Source organism: Cervus canadensis, chromosome 29 (genome assembly GCF_019320065.1).
Source record: "Cervus canadensis isolate Bull #8, Minnesota chromosome 29, ASM1932006v1, whole genome shotgun sequence".
Lineage (NCBI taxonomy): Eukaryota > Metazoa > Chordata > Mammalia > Artiodactyla > Cervidae > Cervus > Cervus canadensis.
Genome location: NC_057414.1, coordinates 35,159,529 through 35,170,101, shown reverse-complemented (window position 1 = coordinate 35,170,101; position 10,573 = coordinate 35,159,529). Strand labels below are relative to the sequence as shown.

Below are 10,573 nucleotides of genomic sequence, written 5' to 3'. Positions count from 1 at the left end.
AGGGGCTTTCCAAAAGTGGAATATATGAATGACATTCTAAAGAACGTCAGTGATAGGAAAACCTAAAACAACAGTGGCTTACAAAGGTGGTTTACTTCCTTTCGTATAAAAATCCAGAGGTGGGCATCCAGCAGTGTCATGAGGCAAGGCGCTCCATGGTGCCAGGGCTCAGGCTCCCTCTTTTGTTGTGTGGTCAGGCATGGCCTCTAGTCTCACAGTTACCTCATGGTTCAAGATGACTACTCTAGCTCATGCTACTGTGTCCATATTCATGTCCTACCATTGTACCAGTAAGTGAAAGGATTGCAGAACATAAACTCAAGCCATCAGTAGGATTTTCTAAAACAAATACCAAATGAAAAATTATACTGCAAAAAAATGTTGATAACAAAAGGTTAAGATTCACAGTCTTGACTCTCCCTGCCCCCAGAAACAATTTCAACCCAACCTTCTGGCATCTGCTGTCAATGGGAGCCAGGCTGACATTATGTTCAAAGTGAAATGTTTTCAAAACCAATCACAGCATCCCTCAAAAGTGCTACCTGTGTCCCAGAAGGGGCAGTAGCTGAGATGGCCTTCCTCACTGATCCCATCCCTGGCAGCCTATGAGGGACTCTTCATGAAAGTGAAAGTGTAGTCACTCAGTTGTGTCCAACTCTTTGTGATCCTATCGACTGTATGTAGCTGCCAGGCTCCTCTGTCCATGGGATTTCCCAGGCAAGACTACTGGAGCGGGTTGCCATTTCCTTCTCCAGGGGATCTTCTGGACCCAGGGATGGAACTCACACCTCCCGCATTGCGGGCAGGCTCTTTACCATCTGAGCCATGAGAGAATCTATGAGGCACTCATCATAGAAAGAGTAAACTCAGCTCAATAGCCAACAGTGATTATCTTAGCCAATCAGATCCACTCTCTCAAGAATTTGAAAAAGAAATTTGAGAGTATCCATTGAAAGGAAAGGTGTAACATGAAAAAAGAGTCAAATGAGGAGAATGAGGCCAAAAGTATTGCTGGTGACAGTGCCAGGTCTTAATTCAACATCGAATAAGATTTTCAATTTGGTTGGAAGATTTCCTTGGTCTAAGAAGCTCTCATCCTGGGGCCCCATTTTTACAAAGCTGCAGTTTTGGAGGCTGCTAAGAAGCAAACAGGGAACCGCTTCACCTCCAGGTCAGCTTATTGAGTACAAGCTGCCTAGATAAGGTGGCGCTAGCAGCAGGGCCTTGCTTCATGGGGCACCAGCCTAGAGATTCTGGGCAAGTGAGGATTTATTGTCTAAGGTTGCCTGTTATTTTTTAAGCACTACCCACACAGAATGGACTAAATGTAACCTAGGACCTTGGCAGAGGAAACAGATATCAAATTGCCAACATCTGTTGGATCATCAAAAAAGCAAGAGAATTCCAGAAAAACAACTACTTCTGCTTCACTGACTACACAAAAGCCTTTGACAGTGTAGATCACAACAAACTGTGGATAATTCTTAAAGAGAAGGGAATACCAGACCACCTGATCTGCCTCCTGAGAACTAGGTATGCAGGTCAAGAAGCAAGTTAGAACCGGACAAGGAACAATGGACAGTTTCCAAATTGAGAAAGAAGTACTTCAAGGCTGTATATTGTTACCCTGCTTATTCAACTTATATGCAGAGCACATCATGCAAAATGCTGGACTGGGTAAGGCACAAGCTAGAATCAAGACTGCCAGAAGAAACATCAATAACCTCAAATATGCAGATGACGCCACCCTTATGGTAGAAAGCGAAGAAGAACTAAAGAGCCTCTTGATGAAAGTGAAAGAGGAGAGTGAAAAAGTTGGGATTAAAGCTCAACACTCAGAAAACTAAGATCATGGCATCTGATCCCATCACTTCATAGCAGATAAATGGGGAAAGAGTGGAAACAGTGACAGACTTTATTTTTGGGGGGGCTCCAAAATCACTGCAGATGGTGACTGCAGCCATGAAATTAAAAGACGCTTGTTCCTTGGAAGAAAAGTTACGACCAACCTAGAAAGCATATTAAAAAGCAGAGACATTACTTTACCAACAAAGGTCCCTCTAGTCAAAGCTATGGTTTTTCCAGTAGTCATATATGGATGTGAGAGTTGGACTACAAAGAAAGCTGAGTGCTGAAGAATTGATGCTTTGGGGCTGTGGTGTTGGAGAAGACTCTTGAGGGTCCCCTGGACAACAAGTAGATCAAACCAGTCAATCATAAAGGAAATCAACTCTGAATGTTCATTGGAAGGACTGATGCTGAAGCTGAAGTTCCAATACTTTGGCCACCTGATGAGAACTCATTCATTGGAAAAGCCCCTGATGCTGGGAAAGATTGAAGGCAGGAGGAGAAGGGTAAGACAGAGGGTGAGATGGTTGGATGGCATCACCAACTCGATGGATTGAGTTTGAGCAAGGTCCGGGATTTGGTAATGGACAGGGAAGCCTGGTGTGCTGCAGTCCACAGCGGTCGCAGAGTCGGACATGACTGAAGGACTGAACTGAATGAATGAGGGCCTTGGGAAACAGGTTACTTTTCAGGAAGCTACTCAGTTGTTTTAGGGGCCCGCCAGTCAGTTCCAGTTTGACAGCCACTGCTGTTTGCTTGGGGACATTTAGGACACTGATGACTTCAGTCCTGGCGTGGGGGTTCCCAAGTCTGAGCTCAGACCGTCGACGGAATCCCCTTGGTGCTGGAATCCCATTCGTTTCCTTTCGGGTCTCCTTTGGGCCACTTTGAGCCTCACCCTCAAGGCCAGGCACTGTTTGAAAAAAAAAAAACAAAAGGAGACCATCTCTCTCCTGTCACAGAAGCTTCAGATGCCTGCGCAGGCGCACTCGTCCAGGGCCGCCTGGGTTCCGCCCAATGGGCGGTGTCCCTTCTGGGGCGGGGCAATGGCCTGTGGGGGCGGGGCCAAGTTCCCATCTCACGGGAGGGGTCTCGTGGGCCCTCCCGTGGGTGTGGTCCCCCGGGTGGCGGCGAGTGTTCCCCGGGGTGCTGGGGGCCGGGGGGTACGCTATCGTGGTGACTCAGAGACCTGCGGCGCGCCCAACGTGCTGCGGAAAGAGTGACGTGGACTCGGCTCCCAGCTCCCGGACGTTGAAGGGGTCACTTCCGGCGGGAGGGGGCGGGCCTCGTCGATTCCGGAAATGTGGGTTTAGGCTGCGATTTAACGCCCCGACGGCTGTGGCGGCTGCGGAGGCGGCTTGGGGTACGTGAGTCGGACCTGGGGAGGGGCGAGGATGGGAATGGGGGCGGCGCTGGCCGTCGCTCCCGGCGCGTCCCCCGGCGTGCCCGCCTCACCTAACAGAAGCTGGTGATTGGGCGCGAGGGACTCGTGACTCCCGCCGGGACCGGTGCTCCTGCCCGGTGCCGTGGGACCGCGGGAGGGAGGCAGAGCCCGAGCTCCCCGCGCAGGTCCGGTGTCCAGCCGCGCTTCACCCGTCACTGTCCCCTTTTCACCCTCCACCCCGTACTTGAGCGTCTTGCCGGTCACACTAGAACCAGGTTGCCCATCGTCCAGGTGGGGAGAGAGGTTTAAGAGTGCGGTCTAACTTGCCAGCGGCTGTCTGGCTGCAGAGTGGGGTCCAAGTGACGCTCTGGTCTGTAACCCTTCGGGTTGTGCCCTTTCTCCAGGGCAGTGAGGATGGCCCTTTGCAGCTTGGATCTGTTCTTAGCCTATTCTTGTCCCTGCATCGCTGACCAATCCCTAGCTCTGGGCCGGCTGGGTACAAAGGTCATTGGTGCTTGTGTATCTTCAAGATGTGCCTGGTTCCTCCTGGGTTCCAAGAGGGTGGGTGAGAGAGAGAGAGTGTGTGTGTGTGAGTGTGTGTGTGTCTGTGTATGTTTGACTCTACACCTCAGGGTTTCAGCAAGTCATTGCTTTCTCAGCTGCCCAATATCTGGGTCACTCACCCTGAGAATGTCCACCCTTAGCTCTGAAAACTTCACAGACTTAACAGACTTTGGCAGTGTCCTAGTAATACTGTTTGTTGGTGACTGAGGCCTTTCCCACACTCTTCATTGGCTACCTGCCTCTTACCCAGGAGTCCCATCTCCTACTGGTGCACCTAGGATGCTTCCACTTGACTGTCTGGTCTGTGACTGTTGGTCCTAGAGCTGGAGGTGGTGGTGACAGGGGACTTGGGAAGGAAAGACTTTTTATGGTTATTGTCCAAAGCTCTGACCCTGCACAGGCCTGAACTCTGGTTCTGGATGGGAGTGAGGACTTGCAGTGAAGTTCTGAACCCTGGAGTGAGAAAGTTAGCATTCTTGGCAGTCATAGTGCCTAGAAAAGCTTTTCCCTCTAGATCATGCCAGAAATCTGGCTTGATGCCTTTGTAGTTTCCATTAGATTGAAAATTTTCTTAGTAGATTTCATTTGGACAGCTTCTATGGCTTTTTTGTTTTATTTCAAGGTAGCAATAGCTCTGATTTCTTACCTTGCTGCCATGTATGTGCTTTTGGCAGTGTTCTAGGGGCTTTGTGAACATATAAGGATTCTGGAAACAGTTCAGGGTAGGTGGTGAGCCCATTTTGCCAATAAAGTGAGAGAGACCCAGAGATGTTAGGTAGAGTGCTGCAGCCATTAAGTGACCACATTGGGATTTTTAACCCGTGAGCCTTACTTCCAAGCTAATGTATTTGCTGGCCGTCAAGAAGCATCTGTAATGCTTGTCAAAGATATAGAGCCCCACCTCCAGATATTCTTGCTTAGGTTCTCTAGGGCATGTGCCGTTCTGTGCTTAGTCGCTCAGTCATGTCCAGCTTTTTGCAATCCCATGGACTGTAGCCCGCCAGGCTCCTCTGTGGGGATTCTCCAGGCAAGAAGAATGGAGTGGATTGCCATGCCCTCCTCCAGGGGATCTTTCCAACCCAGGGATCAAACCCAGGTCTCCCATATTGCAGGCAGATTGTTTACCGACTTAGCCACCAGGGAAGCCCAGAAGGACATAGGAATTTGTATTTTTAACACTTCAACTCAGTGATTCTTACTGTAAGGCAAGTTTGGAAGCACTGCCTTACAAAAAAGGAGTTTGTAGATTTGTTGAGCTTGGAAGTGAAATTTTTTCTAAGGGTTCTTATTGTCTTTTTGCTTATTGGTATGTAATCTGCTGTGAAAAGGGCATCAGAGTAACCAGCTGTATGAATCATCTCTTGGACACTGTTGTCCAGTCCTGGTAGGGTTTTTCCAGACTGACCTAATCAGATCAGCAAAGACCTTGTTTTAATCTGATTGGATCTTTGTCCGGAAATTGTTTAGTTTCTCTTTAGAGTTTGGAGTTTTCCGAAGGCTCCAGTTTATTTCTGCGTAGTTGCCCCAGACAGAGAGATCTCTGTACAGGCAACAGTGTCTTTGAGGTTTGGGGACTATAAAGGAGGTTTATTTACCAGGTGTTTGCTTCACTGCATTTCTTTTCCTTTTCACTGGTTTATGTGAAATATTTGAGCAAACACCAAACAGCTTTGATTTTTGTGATTTAGCTGTGGCTTACAAGTGCAGTCCTTGGAGTTTAGGGTGGGGAGAAGAGGGAAGACTGAACCAAGAAAATGAAACGAATGACCCAGGTCAGGTATGCCTAGCATTGAAGACATGTAAGTCTTGCTAATTTATCTGCTCCTTCCTGGGCGGAATTACAAGTAGTAAAAGAGGAAAGTCAGCATGATACTATTACTTTATTCTTCTTCCGTCCAGTGAACATTGATTTCTAAGTTAATTTTGTTGTAAACGGAGGATGTACTTTATATGATTAGAATTTTTATAATTCACTGTTCCATATAAACATTTAAGAGTGTTAGGTTCTTTTGATGAATTGACCTCCTTTATCATGAAATGACCCTTTTAATCCCTGGTAATATTCTTTGTCCTGAAATCTACTTTGTGTTGTATTAATATAGCCAATCCAACTTAAAAACAATTAGTGCTAATGGATTGCTATCAGAATATTTGAAGAACTTCTACACTCAACAATGAAAAAACAACCAGGTTAAATTTGACAAAGGTCTTGAATAGACATTTCTCCAAGGATGATATACCAATGGCCAATAAGCACATGAAGATACTCAGTATCACTAGTCATTAGGGAAATGTGAATCAAATGACAAGGAGATACCACTTCTCACTCATTAGAATAAAAATTGTTAAAGAAAAAAGAAAACCATCTGAAGGCTTGGCAAGTGTTAGTGGCTCAGTCGTGTCCAACTCTTTGCGACTCCATGGACTGTAGCCTGCTAGGCTCCTCCATCCATGGAATTTTCCAGGCAAGAATATTGGAATGGGTTGCCATCTCCTTCTCCAGGGGATCTTCGTGACCCAGGGATTGAACCTGGGCCTCCTGCATTGCAGGCAGACTCTTTACCATCTGAGCCACCAGGGAAGCCCAGTGGCTCAGACGGATCCCTTTCTTGTATTGCTGGTGGAAATGTGTAAAGTGTACAGCTGCTGTGGAAAACAGTATGGCAATTCCTCAAAAAATTAAAGATAGAATTACCATGTGATCTAGCAATTTCAATTCTTTGAGTATATACCCTAACGAAGTGTAGACAGACTCAGATATTTGTACACCAGTGTTTCTGACAGCATCATTCACAATAACCAAAAGGTAGAAGCAACCTAACTGTCCACTGACAGATGAATGCGTAAACTGAATGTGATACCTGCACACAACAGAACATCATTCAGCTTTATGAATGAAGGAAAGTTTTGACAACATGGATGAAAGTTGAAGCAATAATGCTAAGTGAAACAAGTCAGTCACTAAAGGATAAATGATCCTCCTAACAGTGCAGAAGATTCCGGTTCAACCCTGGGTCAGGAAGATCCCCTGGAAAAGGAAATGGCAACCCACTCCAGTATTCTTGCCTGGGAGATCCCATAGATAGAGAACCCTGGCGGTCTGCAGTCCATGGGGTTGCAAAGAGGTGGTCATGAGTTAGTGACTGAACAACAACCTCTTACATAAGGTGCCAGGAGTAGTAAATTCATAGAATCAGAAAGAAGAATGATGGCTGGCAAGGGCACAGGAAAGGGAGGAATAGGAGTTAATGTTTCAGAAGTACACGTTTCAGTCTGAGATAATGAAAAAGTCCTGGAGGTAGATGGTGGTGATGCCTGTACAGCAGTGTGAATGTATTTAATAATTACAAAACTGTACACTTTAAATGTTTTAAATGGCAAGTTTTATGTATATTTTACCACAAATAAATGGATAGGTATTTTAAAATTTAGTGTTTGTGTGGTGTTATCTCTTTACATCCTTTTGATTTTGCATTGTTTGTGTCTTTACGTTTCAAGTGAATTTCTTGTGGGCAGCTTATAGATATGTTTTGCATTTTGTAAATTCAGCCTTACCATTTCTGCCTTTTAATTGGGATATTTAGGCCATTTACATTTAAAGTGATTATTAGTGTAGTTATGTTTAACTGTCAAAGTCTTTGTACTGCACCATCTTGCTTCAGATCATGCACTTTAATTTAACCTGAGCATGTCGCCTGGGATGTTTTCATTACAGTTCCCTCTGACAGGTGTGCTCTGAGTCCAGGATGAAGTGTGAGTCTACCCATCTGGAGAACATCCTGTCAGAGTCTCCTCAGTGGGGTGCAGTCACCTGAGGGACAGGCCTTAAGTGTGAGGCACATGGGGTGCTGGGTGCTGGGGCCTGGCGAGTTCTTTCTTCACTGGGTAGTGCTGTGCATGGGGGATCTGCTGGCATCTGGGGCCCAGACAGCTCTGTGCCAGGCTTACCTCTGATGGGTTAACTCTGGTTGGGTTTAACTCTTATCATCTTGCTGTTTGATTTCAATCTGTCCTATGTTTTTTTCTTCTTACATCCCTTTTTTTTCCCTGAGTTATTTGGGATTGATTAGTTGTTGTTTTTTTTTTAATTCCACTTTATTTCCTTTGTCAGTTTATTAAGTTTTTTTTTTAAGTGGTTGCTTTAAGATTCATGATACGCGTCATAACTTGTCATAGTCTATAAACAAATGATCTTGTATTATCTTACGTGTAGTATAAAAACCTTATCATAGTATATTCTCATTTCTTCCCTCCTGGCCTTTATACTCTTGTTGTCATACATGTCACTAAGTCAATTATATTTTTCTCAGCATTTTAAGATGTCGTTTTGATGTCTTTTTGCTTACATTGTTTCATGTGAGTAATCTGCTGTCATTTTTATTTTATGAAGTTCATCTGTTCATATCTCTTTTTTTGTCCTTCTGGCCACTTTTCTTTTATGACTAGTTTTAAATGATTGAATTATTATATGCCTTGGGTAGTTTTGGTCTTCCCTAGTGGCTCAACTGGTAAAGAATCCACCTGCAATGTGGGAGACCTGGGTTTGATCCCTGGATTGGGAAGATCCCCTGGAGAAGGGAAAGGCTACCCACTCCAGTATTCTGGCCTGGAGAATTCCATGGACTGTAGAGTCCTATAGTCCATGGGGTCACAAAAGAGTCGGACACGACTGAGCGACTTTCACTTTCACTTTTGGGGTAGTTTTCATATTTCTTATGCTTGAGTTAATTGAGTTTTTGTATCTGTAATTTCAAAGCTTTGATCAAATTTGGAAAATTTTCAACTAGTCATTCTTTAGGGATTTTCTCTATTCTCTTCTCTCTCCCCATTTTGGAAAATGCAGTCGCATGTATTTTAGTATTAAAGTTGTTCCACAGCTGTCTGATGCTCACTTTACTTTTCCCCCGTGTGTGTGTGTGTGTGGTTGTTTTTGCATAGTTTCTGTTTCTGTTTCTTCAAGTTCGTTGACCTTTTCTTCTGGAGTGCCTAATCTGCTATTATTTCCATATGGTTTGGTTTTTATATCAGACATTTGGAGTTTCCATTTCTAGAAGTTTGATTTGGGTCTTTTTTTTATATTTTCTTGTCACTGCTTAACATGCTTAATCTTCTTTTGCTTTTTGAGTATATAGAAGATGGTTATAAGGAACCATTTTAATGTCCTTGTGTACTAGTTATATTATCTATATTTTTTAATCTGTTTCTACTGATTGGTTTCCCCCTCATTATGGATTATATTTTCTTCTTGGTATGTTTGGAAATTTTTGTTTAGATGTTGAATGTTGGGAATTTTGCCCTGTTGGGTTCTGCTTATTTTTGTATTTTTATAGATAGTCTTGAAATTGTTTGAGGACACTGTTAACTTACTTGAAAATAGTGTGATCTTTTGAAAGTTCACTATTCAACAGTGATAGCTGAGACCAGCCTTTATACCAGCACTAATTTTCACACTACCAAGCAATACCATGTTCAGTGCCCTGCTGATGTTCTATGAGTTAGGACGTAATTCCACTCTGGTGGGTGGGGGCACAAATTAGTCTTGGTTCAATGTGAGGCTCAAGGATTGTTCCCTCTAATCCTCAACAGGACTATCAGCACTCAGCAGAAACCTGGAGAGGGATGTCCTGCAGATTTCCAGAGATCTCTCTGTGTGTATCTCTCTCCTGTGAACTCTGGCTGCCTAGAGAAGTTGTTTGAGGCAGGAGAGTAAGTCTGGTCCCTGCTCCTCTAAGTCTGCCAAAAACAGAAGGTCCCCCTGCTGTCAGCACGCACTGAAGACCTAGTGCGCGCCTAAGCCTTGACCTCGGTGCAGGCAGGCAGACGTGAATGAAACACATGCTGGGCCCTTGGTAATCTCCCAGTCTTGCTGGAGAATCGTGCTGAGTCCCACATAGTAATTGCTGCATGGTGTGTTGGTCTTTTCTGGTAGCTCAGACAGTAAAAAATCTGCCTGCAGTGTGGGAGACCTGGGTTCAATCCCTGGGTCAAGAAGATCCCCTGGCGAAGGAAATGGCTACCAACTCCAGTATTCTTGCCTGGAGAATTCCATAGATAGAGGAGCCTGGAAGGCTACAGTCCATGGGGTTGCAAAGAGTTGGATACCTGAGTGACTAATACTTTCACTTCACTTCATATAAAGAGCACCATGGGAGGGCAGGATGATGTCTTTGGGAAAAGATCAAGGAATACTTCCGAGAGAGCTGACAATAAAGGATCACCAGGCATTTTCAAGCTGGAGAAGGTATAGGGAAGAAATTCCAGGCTAGACGGACAGAATAGTAAGAGCAAAGACAGAGCGGCAAACCTAGGGGTTCCCAGAGAACTGGGTCCCTATCCTATTGATCTTTTTAGATGCGGAATATTTGCCAGGAGATTGGAAATATTTAGTTTGTTCTGGGAATAGGTAGAACAAAGAGTCAGGTGGAATCCACAGCCCGTGGAGGGGTGGAGGGAGAACTAGCTAGAAGAGGAGGCTCAGGCTCTGCTGTACAGGGCCTTGAATGCCAAGCTGACGAGCACAAGATTTTGAGCATGATACCAAACACTGGGTGTTTTAAAACCGGTTTTCAGCAGCCCTGATTGACAGTGTTCTGGATTTTCCTGGGGGATGTGGAAGAGTGCTAGAGAAGGCTGAGTCTGCTAAAACCAGGCGGGAAGCTGCCGGAGACCCTGGCTCCTGTGGACATTCTGCACTAGGAAGGAGAGGAGTCTCGAGCTCACTGTGGTGCTGATACAGCTCCGCCCCATCTCACCTGTGTGCTGATGGCCTCTGTAGAT

At 45.1% G+C, this 10,573-nt stretch overlaps 1 protein-coding gene across 1 annotated transcript in view; it reads left to right on the top strand.

Annotated features, from left to right (window-relative positions):
• Window positions 1–2,934: 2,934 nt before the first annotated feature.
• VPS37C (VPS37C subunit of ESCRT-I) overlaps window positions 2,935–10,573 on the top strand; it is a 30,059-nt gene continuing 22,420 nt past the window's right edge. The window contains exon 1 of the mRNA XM_043452046.1: window positions 2,935–3,211. The gene's annotated coding sequence lies outside the window, so the exon portion shown is untranslated. The remainder of the gene's footprint in view (window positions 3,212–10,573) is intronic.